Source organism: Dasypus novemcinctus, unplaced genomic scaffold (genome assembly GCF_030445035.2).
Source record: "Dasypus novemcinctus isolate mDasNov1 unplaced genomic scaffold, mDasNov1.1.hap2 scaffold_119, whole genome shotgun sequence".
NCBI lineage: Eukaryota > Metazoa > Chordata > Mammalia > Cingulata > Dasypodidae > Dasypus > Dasypus novemcinctus.
Genome location: NW_026688148.1, coordinates 941,179 through 955,869, shown reverse-complemented (window position 1 = coordinate 955,869; position 14,691 = coordinate 941,179). Strand labels below are relative to the sequence as shown.

The window sequence follows — 14,691 nt, the reverse complement described above, 5'->3', positions numbered from 1 at the left end:
CAGTACCCACTTCCATCAACACCCATTTTCTGGATTAGTGCATCTACAAATTTTTAATCTGCTCAGTGAGTGAAAGGAAAACATGAAAATGATATCTCTCCAAGTAGAGAATATCAATAAAGGGCTAGAAAGTATAAATTTAGTGGAAATAGAAATTCTGGAGTTGAAAAGTAGAATGATATGCGAACTCTAGAGGTGGTCAACAACAGGTGTTTCCCTGACTAAAGAACTAAACAACTCCCTCAGCATCCTGGAGTGTGCACCTTCCTATTTCAGTCCTTCCTCTCCCAGATCATGTGCACTCCAAGAGCAGTGAGACCTTCTAATTTTCTTATTAATTTTACTGGTCACTACTGATGTTGAGTGAATTTTCATACCCTTGCTCATACTTAACTCACTGCAGATCCTGAGATTTAGGGTATAAAGAGGAGGGGACTTGGTCAATTATTGTGTTTTCAGAGTCCTCTACTTCCTTCTGAGAACCAAAAACTTCACCCAGCCTGAATGAAAATATGGCAATGGAGACATAGCTCTGTACTCAGAGATATTCCACATCCTGGCCTCTGTGTCCCTATGAAATTTACAGAAAAATATTGCCCTCCATTAACAGGGAGAATTAGGACTCAAATTTCTGTGAACCCCAGTATCCCTCAGAGAATCCCACATATTCCTACCCAAGTCAACCAGATCTCAATGAAAGCCCTCCTCATATTATATAAATTAGTCTATCCCAGTCTCACAAGGAAGAAAGGTGATTGTTTTCTCTATTAAAGACACTTATTGAAGCCATTTAAATTAGAGAATCGGTTTTTCCATTTCTGTAAACAAAAATGGTGCTGGGATTTTTGTAACTATTGTATTGAATCTGTAGCTCCCTATGTTAAGTATTGATATTAGAATAATATAATCTTATCATTGAACAATGGATGTCTTGCCATATGTTTAGGTCTTCTTTAGTTTCATTCAGTTTGTTTGCCAGTGTTCATGTGTTTTATCCTTTCATTAAATTCATTCTTAGCTATTTTATTTGTTAGCGGCTGATTGAGTGGACTTATTTTTTGTTGTGCTGTATAAACAAAACTGACTTTTGTGCATTTATCTCATACTATGCAAGTTTGCTTTATGCCTTTATTGTTGCACTAGTATTGTTGTGACTTCTTTGGAATTATGTATTAAAAGGGATATGTCATTTATAGGGATAGCTTTCCTTCTTCCATTCCAGTATGGATGACTTTATTTCTTTTTCTTACCCAATTGCTCTGGCTAGAACTTATAGTACAATGCTGAAAAGCAGTGATGAAAGTGAGTTAACTTATCTTGTTCATGAACTCTTGGGAAAGAGTTTCAGTATTTCACTCTTGAGTGTGATGTTAGCTGTGGATTTTTAAAATGCAGCTGTGAACAGAGTAGAATAACTTCCACAAATGACCATCCACGTAGTGAGCAGCAGAAAGCCCCCAGATTATAGGTATCCTGTGAGTGCATTTTTGAAATCCTGGAATGTGAGTTAATTGTTGGATACCTACATTTTTATGATTTTGAAGAACTTAATTCTCACTAATGTCCATATGTTCAATGTTTAATAATAAGATCATGATAGACTATGCCTGAAATATGTTGATGTGTTCTTAAATTTTAAAAATTCAATAAACCCTATTAAATGAATTTTTCTTTCTAGAGGTTATTTATAAAACAGTTCTTTAACTAGAGTAAGAACAAGTATTAACCAGAATCCTTGAGGACCATGTGTGTGCCTGGTGATAGGTGTAAAGCCATATGGTTGTAATATTGTAGTCCAGATAGAAATGACCCTGAACCTATTGGATTATGAATCTAAAGCAATAAAAATGTTTCAAAATTTGCAGAATATGAATCATGATTGCTAACACCAAATATGTATGAAAATAGGTTGATTTAAAACTAAATAGAAAATTAGTAACTGTAGTCATAAAGTATAAGAAACTACAACTAAGGATTGTAGGAATATGATGCATTAAATATACAAAAACAAGATAATTCAGAAATGATATATAGTATAATGTATTGAAATAACATATACATATTACTTTTGAATATATATAGACTTTCATAGATCATTGATTTTGAAAATCTGTAGACATGTATAGAGAATGACTAGATTTTGGCAACATGGAAATATTTCTCCAGAGAGGAGTACATGTAAAAGGAACATTCAATGGTCAGATGGAGAAAGAAAATAGACCAAAAAAGGTGTGGGAGAGGTAATGAATTGAGTGAAGACCCTTTTGGAAGAGTGGTGGAAGTACAGAATTTGAAAATATCAGGAAGAAAGCATCCATACTTTAAAACATTTCATAAAACATGTAGAAAGAGAAACAGATCTGTATTGTTGGAAAGCTATTTTCAGTCTCAATTCTCTCTATAAAATTTTTTTAATCATATGAAAACCAAGAGAAAAAACAGTTATTTTAAAGTATCAAAGTAATATAGGGAGAAAAGGAGTAAGTGCAGAGTAATCCACAACAAATGAATGAAAGCTCTTTGTCATGATCTATATTATGTACTGAAATATGCTTTCTGAAAAGTAGATAACAGGCATTAAGAAAATGAAATACATGATAAGATATAAATTTTTAAAACTCAAAAAGTGAATGAGAAGAAATAAGAAAAATGGAAATACAGCTCAAAATTGAAGTATAATCTCTAAGAAATAGGGTGACAAGATAATGCTTAAGTAGATAAAGTGAAAAGCTGAAAGGGCTGAAATATTAAATGGAGAATGTTCAAGATTAAAGAACACTCAGAAGTTGAATGGTTCAGATGATCCACTAGCTGAGCACTGGGTGCCTGAAGCAGGAAGTGGGTGGGGCCATCCCCAGTCCAGAGGCCTTGGGTGGGGCCTGCACATGGGCAGTGCAGGAAGCTGCCCTGGCCCTCCTCCCATGATGCTCAGCCCAGGCTGCAGGCCTTGGAAGGTGGTGTTTGTTTGTTTGTTTGTTTGTTTGTTTGCTTGTCTCCCTCCTTTGTTGTGTCACCTTGCTGAATCTGCTCTCTGCAGCATGTGTGGGCCAGGCAGCGATCGGCAGCCTGTGGGTGAGCCTGCCTTCACAAGGAGGCCCTGGAGATGGGCCACAGCCACTTCCCTGGTGTAGGAGAAATAAAAGCGCCCAAGAGCACCCTGTGCACAGCCGACAAGGCATAGCTTATCAGTTGCCAATACGCTGTCTCTAAGGCAACCACACAGCTAAACAAAATAACCACTGACCACAAGGTCAGACAGAATGGCAACCAGGCCCTGTCCAGCTACACCATGTCTTCTTCCTCCTCTCTGAGCCCTTTTCCCTTTGTTTGATACCCACCAATCAGGCAGTATGGCATGAAAAAGCTCAGACTACATGATCAACCTAACCATCCCCCATAGCTTACCCCTCTCCTTGTTTGGGCATATATTCACCAATCTAATACCACCAATCTAATACCACCTAGCCCCCTTCCCTATTGCCCTGAACTATAAATAGCTGTTTCTATGTTATAAAGTTAGACTTGGTCCAGAACCCTGTCTCTGGAGTGAGTGTGCATAGTCTCGGTATCACTCCCCCGGGGCCAACTAGTTTGAGCCCACCGGCCTGAGGGACACCTCAGTCTGGTGAAAACCGGTAGCAGTTGTCACCCTGTGACACCCTGGATTGTTTTTTCATGGTTGAATTTTGAGAATTTTGGAAATTCTTTTAATTTATTCTAGAATACCTGTGTGTTTTTTTTTGTTTTTTTTTCTTGGTATTAAGCCCAGAGGTTGAACCCATGACCTTATAAGTGGGAAGCCAGTGCTCTACTACCAAGCCACATGGGATCCCCTAAAAATTTTTTGTTTGCTTGTTTTTTGTTTTTGTTTATTTTAGCAAGTACTTAGATCTGAACCCAGAACCTCTCTTGTGGGAAGCAAGTGCTCAACTGCTTGAGCCATAGCCGCTCCCAATATTGTAGATACCTATCCAGATATCAGTTTCAGATAGTCTAGGTATGTGTTCTTTCCTTGTCATAGTTAAGTTTGCAAATATTAGTCCCTGTCTGTAGTTTGCCTTTATAGTTTCTTTTTTACAGATCTGTAGTTTTAAAATTTTGGTGAAGAGCCGTGTATCATTTTTATTTTTTATGGATTTCATTCAGTGCACCCTCTCTTCAGAATCTGTTTCCATGTTTTCAAATATCAAATAGTTTTGATGATACCCCAGTCTTTCTCTTGCCTAACATCACAACTCCATTGATACCTCTGCTTAAATGTCACAAATTTAAAAGCATTTTGATTTCTTTATTTTTAAAGGTGCTTTAGATGCCATAGATATTCCATCAAAAATATAGTGGAATCCCATATACCCTACTCCCTCCCCCTAACACAGTTTTCCCCATGAACATCATCCTTCATTAGTGTGGTCCATTTGTTTCATGGGATGAGCACATATTGAAGCATTGCTGTTAAGCATGGTCTATAGTTTGCATGATGTTTCACGCTTTGCACAGCACATTTTTATATGTTTTGAGAAAATGTATAATGACTTGTCTCTGTTATTGCAGTATGCAAAATTATTCCAGTGTTTGAAAAATGCCCCGCATTATACCTATTCTTCCCTCTCCCTCTCCTCAGAACCTCTGTGTCCACTGCCTTTATTTATATCAATGTTACAAGTTCTTACATTATTAGAATAATAATAGTCTACTTTCATGCATAGTTGCATTCCTCCTGTTTGTTCATTCCTCTGTCTTTTGGAGTTGGGATTGTGTCACTTTCTTACCCCACAGTAATCTAGCAACAGCTACTTCAAATATGTGTAAAACCCAACCACCTGGTTTCCCTAACTGCTGCTGCTCTGTCTAATCCACCATATCACTTGCCTGGACTACTGTGGTAGCTCCCTAACTGGTCTGCCTTTGACCTGCTTGCCACTGTGGTCCATTCTTACCTAGCAGCCAGAATGATCCTGTTAAAACCTCAGGCAAGTCTTGGCCCTTGTTTTTCTTTACTGAAACCCCCATGCATTCCCAGCTTACAGTAAAATGCAAGACTATTACACTGGACTACAAGAACCTCCACAATGTGTGCCCCAAATTTTAAAAGCAGTTTTATTGAGATACAGTTACATACCATATAATCTATCCAAAGTGTACTTTAGTATAATTACGGATGTGTGCATTCCTCACCACAATCAAGTTTAGGACATTTTCATCTCTCCTAGAAGGAAAGCCCTATTCTCCTTAGAAGTCACCTCCCAGTCCCTCTGCCATTCCCCAGCCCTACATAACCACTAATTTCATTCCATCTCTATAGACTTATCTTTACGTATATATTAATGAAATCATAGAATATGTGGTACTTTGTGTCTAGTTTCTTTCACTTAGCTTAATGCTTTTTAAAATTACTGCAATTTTTTAAATGAGGGAAGTTGTATGTTTACAGAAAATTCATGTAAAAAAATAATGTTCCTGTGTATACCTCTATTGTTGACTCTGCATTAGTGCGTCAGCTTTGTGAGGATTGATGAATGAATATAATGTATAACTGATAACTATAATCCTTAATTTACATTAGGTGTATTTTTTCCATCTACCTTCCTATTATTAACCATGTTTAATAGTGCCATACATTTGTTGTAATTCATGAAAGAACAATCTTATATTTGCACTATTAACCTCAGTCCATCATCCATAACAGTTTTCACTTAGTTAAACAATCCCATCTTTAGGCTTCTAGCTTTCCTCCTACTAATGTACAAGATCTTAAACAAATTCTCTCAACCACATTCACAAACATATAATTCACAGTAATGTCCTGCCATCACCACTATCCATTCCCAAACATTTACAATCAACCTAAACAGAAATTCTGCACAATTTAAATATCAGCGCTCCATTCTCTATCCCCATTCTATCCCTTGGTAACATATTCTAGATTCTAATTCTGTGAGTTTGGTTCTTATCCTTAGTTCATATCAGTGAGGTCATACAATATTTGTCCTTTTGTGTCTGGTTTATTTTACCAAACTTAATGTCCTGATGGTTCATCCATGTTGATGCATGTATCAGGACTTCATTCTTTCTTACAGCTGAATAATATTCCATCATATGTATTTACCACATTTTGTTTATTCATCTTCTGGTAGTTATTTGACTTCCACATTTTCTTTATTGTGCTCTGAACATTGGCATACAAATACCTGTCTGAGTCCTTGCTTTCAATCCTTTTGGATATATATGCAGAAGTGGGATTGCCAGTTCATATGGTAATTTTAGGTTAATTTTGAGTTACTGCCAAGCTGTTTTCCACAGCCAGTGCATTATTTTATATTCCTACCAACAGTGTACAAGGTTTCCTATTTATATGCATCCTTACCAGTACTTGCTATTTCCAATTAAAAAAATAATAGCCTTTTGAATGGGTGTGAAGGATAGCTCATCATGCTTTTGATGTGCCTTTCCCTAATGGCTAGTGGACTTGAGCACATTTTCATATGCTTATTTACCATTTGTATATCTTCTTTGTAGAAATGTCTATTTAAATACTTTGCCCAATTTTAATGGGCTTATTTGCCATGCCCACCTCCCTTGGAGGTCATGCAGTGATCAAGCTCTGTCTTCCTTCTCCACTTGTCACTAACTATTTCCTTGATGTGGAAATAACCCCTCACCACTTGGCTGCTTTCTCCTCCTCTTTTGATCCCCAGCTCCAGTCTTGTCTTTTCTGACTTTGGTAACATTTTTTTTTGAGGTACCAGGACTGGGCATTGAACCTGGGACCTTGTATGTGGGAAGATGGCACTGAACCACTGAGCCACATAGGCTCCTTTGAGTTGGTTTATTCATTTCTTTCCTTGTTTGTTTTTAGGAGGCACCAGGAACCAAACCTTAGACATCCTATGTGGGCAGCAGGTTGAACTTCATCAACTCACAGCATCTTTCTTACCTGCTCTGTTATCCTACCACTGACCACTCTTCTTCAAGTTGTATTTGCTGATTCTTTATCTCTTGTTCCCTGGACTGTCACTCCCATAAGGTTTAATTAATCTCTCCTTGCCCTGTGCCTAGCACAGGGTCACCTAAACTGTCACCATGCACTCACTGTTTATTTAATAGAGTATAAAAAGTGGAGACAGTGGCTCTTTCCACCATCTCTATGATGTCTCTCCTGGCTGGGGAGGTGGTTTCAGACCATAATATTTGCAGCCCTTGGATGTAGTTGAAGCTCAACCATGGGCTTTGAGGGCAGCCCAATTTGGATGGAATTGTGACTCTTGTGAAGTCATTTCCACAGTGGTTTAGCCTAAAGTTAGACTTCCCTGTACTTACATCCTGACATGTACTTGGTGGGTCACTTCAGGAGAAGTACTTTGAGATCTTTGTACCTATCCCTCATCTGTAAAATGGTGATTTAAAAAAATACCTAATTTTTACTTTGTTTTATAATTGAAATCTAATTTTAGCTTGCCTGACTCCCCAGATAGTCTCCTTCCAGTGCTGTTACCCAGAAAGGAGAGTGATGGACTCAGTGGGTCCCATGATTTAAAAAAAATTTTTTTTAATTTATTAAAGTATACCACTCATACATACACATACATAAACAATAAGTGTATAATAATAGTTGTGAATTTATAAAACAAACATATATAGCATCATACAGGACTCTCATACCTCACCCTACCACCAATACCTTGAATTGTTGTTAAACATTTTTAACTAATGATTAAAGAGTATTGTCACAATATTACTACTAACCAAAATATTTTCCCCAACCCACCCTATTATTATCTTTATATCATTTATATATGATCATTCATAATAAGTATGGTAAAAATTCTGAACTTAGAAAGCAAACATGTATACCATCATGCAGGGGTCCCATATACCACCACCAATACCTTGCATTTTTGTGAGATGTTTCTTACAAATTATGAAAGATTTTTGTCAAAGTCTTATTGTCCTTATCTTACATTTGGTGTATTTTTCCTGCAACCCACCCTATTATTATTTTTTAAGTATATTTTTATGGCAGAAGTTGTAAACTTACAAAACAATCATGCACATGTACAGAATTCCCAAACAACACCCCTCTATCTGAACATTTGTTACAGACCAGATAATATCATCTGATTGTTACCATGACCATAGTGTACATTTGGCACACATTTTCCATACTGCCCCATTATCAACACAGTACATCTTTGGCATAGAAGCAAGAATATTATATCATCAATGCTAACAAGAGTCCATAGCTCCTTCCAGTTGTATTTTTCCCATGCTTCTCCACATTCCCACCACCTTACTGTAGTGATGTACATTTGCTTTAGCTAACAAAGACACTCTTGCATCCATACCATCAAACACAATTCTCATCCACCTCTTGGTTTACTGTGCTATTCAAGTTCCTAGATTATTCTTTAGCATTTTGTCACTTGGCATTTCATATCTAGAATACCATTTTCAGCCACATCCCCAATTATTAACTAGCTTTTACTCACTATATGTTACCATCTACTCTATACATTTCCACACTTTTACAGCAAAACTAATTAAAACTTCTACATATATTAACCATCAGTAGTTCATCTCAGTCCTCCTCTTATCTTCTTTAAGAATCCACCACGTACCACCAAGTCTTGAAGATACTTTCCTACAATTTCTTTAGAAGTTTTATGGTTCTTGCTTTTATTTTTAAGTTTTTGCCCATTTTGAGTTAATTTTTGGATAAGGTGTGAGATAGGGGTCCTCTTTCCTTCTTTTGGCTATGGATATCCAGTTCTTTCAGCACTATTTGTTGAATGGACTATTGTGCCTGAGCTGTGTAGGTTTGACAGGCTAGTCAAAAATGGCTTGACCATACCTGTGAGGGTCTGTTTCGGGACCATCAAATTGATTCCATTGATCTATGTGTCTGTCTTTATGGCAGTACCATGTTTTTTTTAAACCACTATACCTAGAAAATATGATTTAAAGTCTGGAGGTGAGAGTTCACTTTTCCTTTTTAAGATGTTTCTGGCTATTCAGGATCCCTTACCCTTCCAAATAAATTTTATAATTGTGTTTTCAATTAAAAAAAATTCTGGTAGAATTTTCATCAGACTTGCATTGAATCTGTATATCAATTTGAGTAGAATTGACATCTTAATGTTATTTAGTCTTCCAATGCATGAGCATGGAATAGTCTTCCAGTTATTTAGAACTTAAAAAAATTTTTTTTTAACATTGAGTTGCAGTTTTATGAATACAAGTACCTTACATCATTGGTTAAGTTTATTCTTGACTGTTTGAGTTTTATCTGCCATATTTTATTTTCACCATTCTTTTCCACTTTTACTTTTATTGATATAATCTTCATTTCTAGATTCTCTTCCAGGCCTCTCTCTCCTGTCTTTTCTTGTCAGGGTCTAGCACACCCTTTAGTATTTCCTGAAAATCTTGCCTCTTAGTCAGAAATTCTCTCAGTTTCTCTTTGCCTATGAATATTCTAATTTCACCCTCAGTTTTGAAAGACAGTCTTGCTGGATATAAGATCCTTGGCTGGAAGTTTTTCTCTTGCAGTATCTTAAATATATCAGGCCACTGTCTTATTGCCTTCCTGGTTTCTGAAGAGAAATCAGCCCTTAATCTTATTGGGTATCCCTGATATTATGCATTGCTTTTCTCTTGTTGTTTTCAGAATTCTCTTTGTCTTTGGCATCTGATATTCTGGTTAGTATGTGTCTCAGAGTTGATTTATTCAGAATTTTTTTGGATGGGAGTACATTGTGCTTCTTGGACATGGATATCTATGTCCTTCAATAGGGTTGGGAAATTTTCTACCATTATTTCTTCAAATATTCCTTTTCCCTTCTCTTCTCTTCTGGGTCACCCATGACATGTATGTTTGCACATCTTTTCCTGTCATTTAGTTTCCTGATTCCTTGTTCATTTTTTCCCATTCTTTATCTGTTCTTTTGTATGTTCACTTTCCGAGGCCATTTCTTCCAGCTCACCAATCCTTCCTTTCTTCTGCCTTCTCAAATCTGCTATTATATGATTCCAGTGTTTTAAAATTTCATTTATTGCACCTTTCATTCTGAGATCTGCTAAGTTGCTATGTATGCTTTCAAATTCTTCTTTGTTCTCCTTCAATGTCTTCTTAATATCCTTAATCTCTTTAGCCATCTCAGTGGATTTATTAATGAGATTTGTTTGAACTTCTATAATTAGTTGTCTCAACTCCTTTCTGTGATCTGGTGGGTTATCTTGTTCCTTTAACTGGGTCATATCTTCCTATTTCTTGGTGTGGATTATAATTTTTGTTGGTGTCTTGGCATCCGGAGTAGTAAAGTATTTATTCTGGGTGTAGTTTTTCTCTTTAGTTTATGGCTTTCTGCCCTTTCTCCTTTGCTGGTTGTGCAGTAGGAGCCAAGGATGTCATTGGTTCTCTAAGCTGTGGAGGCTTAAGCTGCTCTCATTACTCAGGGACTGATGAAGCTTCTTTCAACTTTCTCCTTTGCCAGGGGTAGGGACAGAATCACAGCTGTGTGGAATAATTCAAGACATGCAGACCTAGACCATAGTTGCCCAGAGAGATTGATGAAGCTTCACACCCCTTTCAATCCTGCCTGGGTCAGGGATGGAGCTGCAGGCGTGGGCAGCAATCTATGCATTGCAGGTCCAAGATGACCACAGTTGTCCTGGTAGACTTCTGATTATTCAGTCCGTGTCAGCTAAAAGTTCCTCCAGTTACCTGTATAGGCTGGTGCAGGACCCACTAGGTTCCTCCCTGCGAGAGGTGGGGCTAAAGCCTAGGATAGGACTGCTGCCTGATCTGGATGAAAGAAACTGGTCCCTATGGTCACCATGATTTTTGGTCAGCTGGCTTCCCCTGCTGGGGGCAGAGTTAAAATGGTGGCCACCAGTCTCTTTCTGACTTGGACAGGTTCATACTTAAGCTGTTCTTAGGGTTAGACTCTAACAAGCTGAATTTACTAATGAGTAGCTGAAATCAGTGGCCAACCATCTCTTCCTCCCCTGTTTTTGGGAAAATGGAGCTTCCATTTCCAGCCACAGGATAGCTCTTGGGGTGGCTTGTGCTATTCAGTGGTGTCTGCAACTTGGCTGGTAATTTCCGAAGAGGCTAATGCAGGTCTCCCAACTTCCTCCCTGCTGGAGATGAGGCTGGGTCCTATGCTAGAGCTGCAGTCTGATCTGGATGGAAAGGTGCTGGTCCCTACTAGCCCTGGGATTTTTATTCTGTCCTGCTTCCCCTTGATGGCAGCTCCCAGCCTCTTTCTGACTTAGTCAGGTTCAAACTTTAGCTGTCCTTAGGAATATATACTGTAGCCCTCTGAATTTACTCATCAGTAGCTGAAGTTGATGCCCAACTACCTTTTCCCTCCCCATTTTTGGGAAGTGTAGCTTTCAATTCCAATCATGGAATAGCTCCTGAGGTACATTGTGCCACCAGTGGAGGATGGGCACCGGCCTCCAGGGCATGATGTGCTCTACTTAAAAGTCTTCTCTGTACATGGGCAGACTCCTCCTTCCATTCCTTCAGGATGTTGCAGGATGCTTTTCTGGTCCCCTGGGGCCCCTAAACAGGTACTTAGCTAGCTCCAGATAGCTCAGGGTGTTTACTAACTGTCCTGTAGCAGGAGCTGACTCTAGGAGCTCCTCACTCTGCCACCATCTTGCTGGTTGTCCGGTCCTATGCTTTTTTTTTTTTTTTTTAAGGCAAATTGTCCAAGAATATTTCATATCTTAGTCATATGCATTTCACTGTTTACAGAGCAGAGGTGAATTTTCATCTCTTGTTCACTCTGGTCCTAGTGCCTTGATGCCAGGCCCACACTCTCTAGGTGAGCTGTGATTTGTCTAAACCTTAATTAAAAGCAAAAAAATCACCAGCTTCAAAACACTGGGTGTATCACTTGTGTTTTATTGTATGTACAAGTGATGATGCAGCCCGTTCCATAGTCAGAGTCCCCTTCCCTGGGCCCACTGTCTTGGGCCTCCACCTGTGTCTCCCCCTCTTCAGGGGAGGAGAAGGGGCCTCTTCACCTTCTGCTCCCCATCTACCATTCCCTTCCCCAGGTCATTTTTACCCTGGGCACCCCATCTATCCTTTCCTTGGATCCACTATATATTGGACTCCCAGACCTTAAAGTCCAAACACATTTTTAATATTTATGTGTCAGGCTTCATACTCAGGTTTCATTTATTTTGCTGCTTTCCCCACCCCGTTACCTGGGACATCAGAAACTTTAAAGAGTTAAGCCTGGCTTCATCCCTCTCCAATTGTGCAAGTCAATGGCTTCTCTGTAGTTGATTTACAGATCAGAGATATATTATGGAAAAGAAAAAGAATTAGGTTTTATTTATAAAACATCTGGAAGCCTGACAAGGAAGATGGGCAGGGCAGGAGGCACCTGTGGCAGCAGTGAGCTCAGCCAGCTCCATGTCTGGAGCAGACAGGCCAAGGCATCCTCTCCTGCCTGAGTAATCTGGCTGCTGGGATCCTACTAGATGACAACCCAAACCCCCAACTTCAGGAACAAACCTGCAGGGAATGCAGAGGAAATGGAAACCTTTATCTTTGGGGCTCCAGCTGGCTCTAGAAGTGAAGAGAGCAGGGGTTGATTTGTATGACACATTTAAACTTGGCAACCTCAGATCCAGCCTGTGGACAAGGCTTTTTTTTATTTTTAATTTTATTTATTTCTGCCCCCCCCTCCATTTTTGCTCTCTGTGTCCATTTGTTGTGTGTCCTTCTGTGTCTGCTTGTATTCTCATTAGGCAGCTCTGGGAACCAATTCTGGGACCTTCCAGAGTGTGAGAGGGTTGATCATTTTCTTGTGCCACCTCAGCTCCCGGATTTGCTTTATCTCTTATTGTATCTCCTCTATATCTCTTTTTGTTACATCATCTTGCTGCACCAGCTCTCCATGTGGGCCAGCACTCCTGCATGGTGCAGCTCCCCTGTGTGGGGCAGCACTCCACATGTGCCAGCTTGCCACATGAGCCAATTTGCCTTCACCAGGGGGCCCTGGGCATCAAACCCTGGACCTCCTGTGTGGTAGATGGGAGCCCAGTTGCTTGAGCCCCATCTGCTTCCTAAGGCTGCTTGAGGTTCCACTCCTCACACCAGTATTCTCCTTTTAGACCCTGAGATGGTGGAGCCCCACCTGGAGAGAAGTGAATGGGCTGAGGGCCTACATTTCTGTCTCATGCAAAGCCCTGCCTCGTGATGACAGAACCCTGAAGACAAGGCTGCTCCTGGTGGGTTGGTAGGAATAAAGGTTGGGATGGATGTGCATGTAAATCCAGTATGGCTCCGAGAGGTGCTGGGCCTCCACCAGAAGAAATAAGGGGACCATGCTGGGGCAGGCCCCTGGGTGTCTGGCAGCTAGTAGGGGCATTAATGCCTCCAAACACAGGGTTCCTCTCAGGGGCACCAGCTGCCACAATGGCTATAGGGGTGCTCTGGCTCCAGGGCCCCAGGGCTTCAGGCCCAAGCTTACCCCATAGCAGTTTGTGGTGTGGGGCCCCACTCATTTCTGCTCTTACACTTAGTGCTTGAATGCTTTAGCACATATTTGTGACCTTCACTTGGCTCCCAGAGCTCTTACATCCTACTGAAACCCCCAACCTGGAGCTGGCTGGGGGGTGCTGCCAAATGTTGAGCATCACTGTCTCATGTTGGGATTGAAATTTGTCACAGCACAGGGCCTGTTGGTGGCAGCTGCAAAGCCAGAGGCATTGGCTGTGCCACAGGACAATATGGGGGGATGGACCCACAGGCCCACTGGAGCCTGGCATGGGTGCCCAAGGTGGAACTTGTGGGTATCAACCCCCCAAAGCTAACTGGTGCTACTCACGGGTGTCTGGCCTTGAGGAGAGGTTGAGGTGGGAGCTGCCAGGTTCACAAACTGGAAAGAATGGTTAGTGCTGATGACTCCATGAGGCTGCCCACCAGGAACTTAGGGTGAAAGGGGTCTTTACACTTTGGGGTGGGGTTGCAGGACCCAAATGTGGGTCGGCTGGGGGTGCCTGGGGCTGAGGCAGTGCTGCCACTTGTGTTTTCTGAAGGGCTTGATCAGGTGGGAAGAAGGCACTGGAGCCAGCGGTTGGCCCACAGAGAAGTAGTGGGGGAAGGGATGTGTATTCATCATGGTGACCCCAAGGTTGGAAGATGGTAGGAAACCAAGCCTACAGATATGCTGGTTGACTTGTGGAATTCTTTTTTTAAAAAAATTTATTGAAGTATATCACTTATACACAAAATATATAAACAATAAGTGTATAGTAATAGTTGTGAACTTGCAAAACAAACATATATAACATCATATGGGGCTCTCATACTTCACTCTGTCACCAGTGCCTAGCATTGTTGTGAATCATGTATAACTAATGAATAAAGAGCATCATCAAAATATTACTACTAACCAAAGTATCTTACATTTGGTATATTTTCCCCCTAACCCACTCTTTTATTTTTTATATGATTTATACATTTACAGGCATAAACAATGTATATAGTAAAAGTGTGAACTTACAAAACAAACATGCATAACATCATACAGGGGTCCCATACATTAACCCAACACTAACACCTTGCATTGTTATGAGACATTTGTTCAAATTATGAAAGAATATTGTCAAAATCTCACTAACTACAGTCCTTATCTTTCATTTGGTATGTTATTCCTCCAACATACC

General features: G+C 40.0%; 1 long non-coding RNA gene across 1 annotated transcript in view; it reads left to right on the top strand.

Annotated features, from left to right (window-relative positions):
* LOC131277501 (uncharacterized) overlaps positions 1-13,294 on the top strand; it is a 28,134-nt gene extending 14,840 nt beyond the window's left edge. The window contains exon 3 of the long non-coding RNA XR_009184663.2: positions 13,135-13,294. This is a non-coding gene — a long non-coding RNA (uncharacterized lncRNA). The remainder of the gene's footprint in view (positions 1-13,134) is intronic.
* The last annotated feature ends 1,397 nt before the right edge of the window (positions 13,295-14,691 follow it).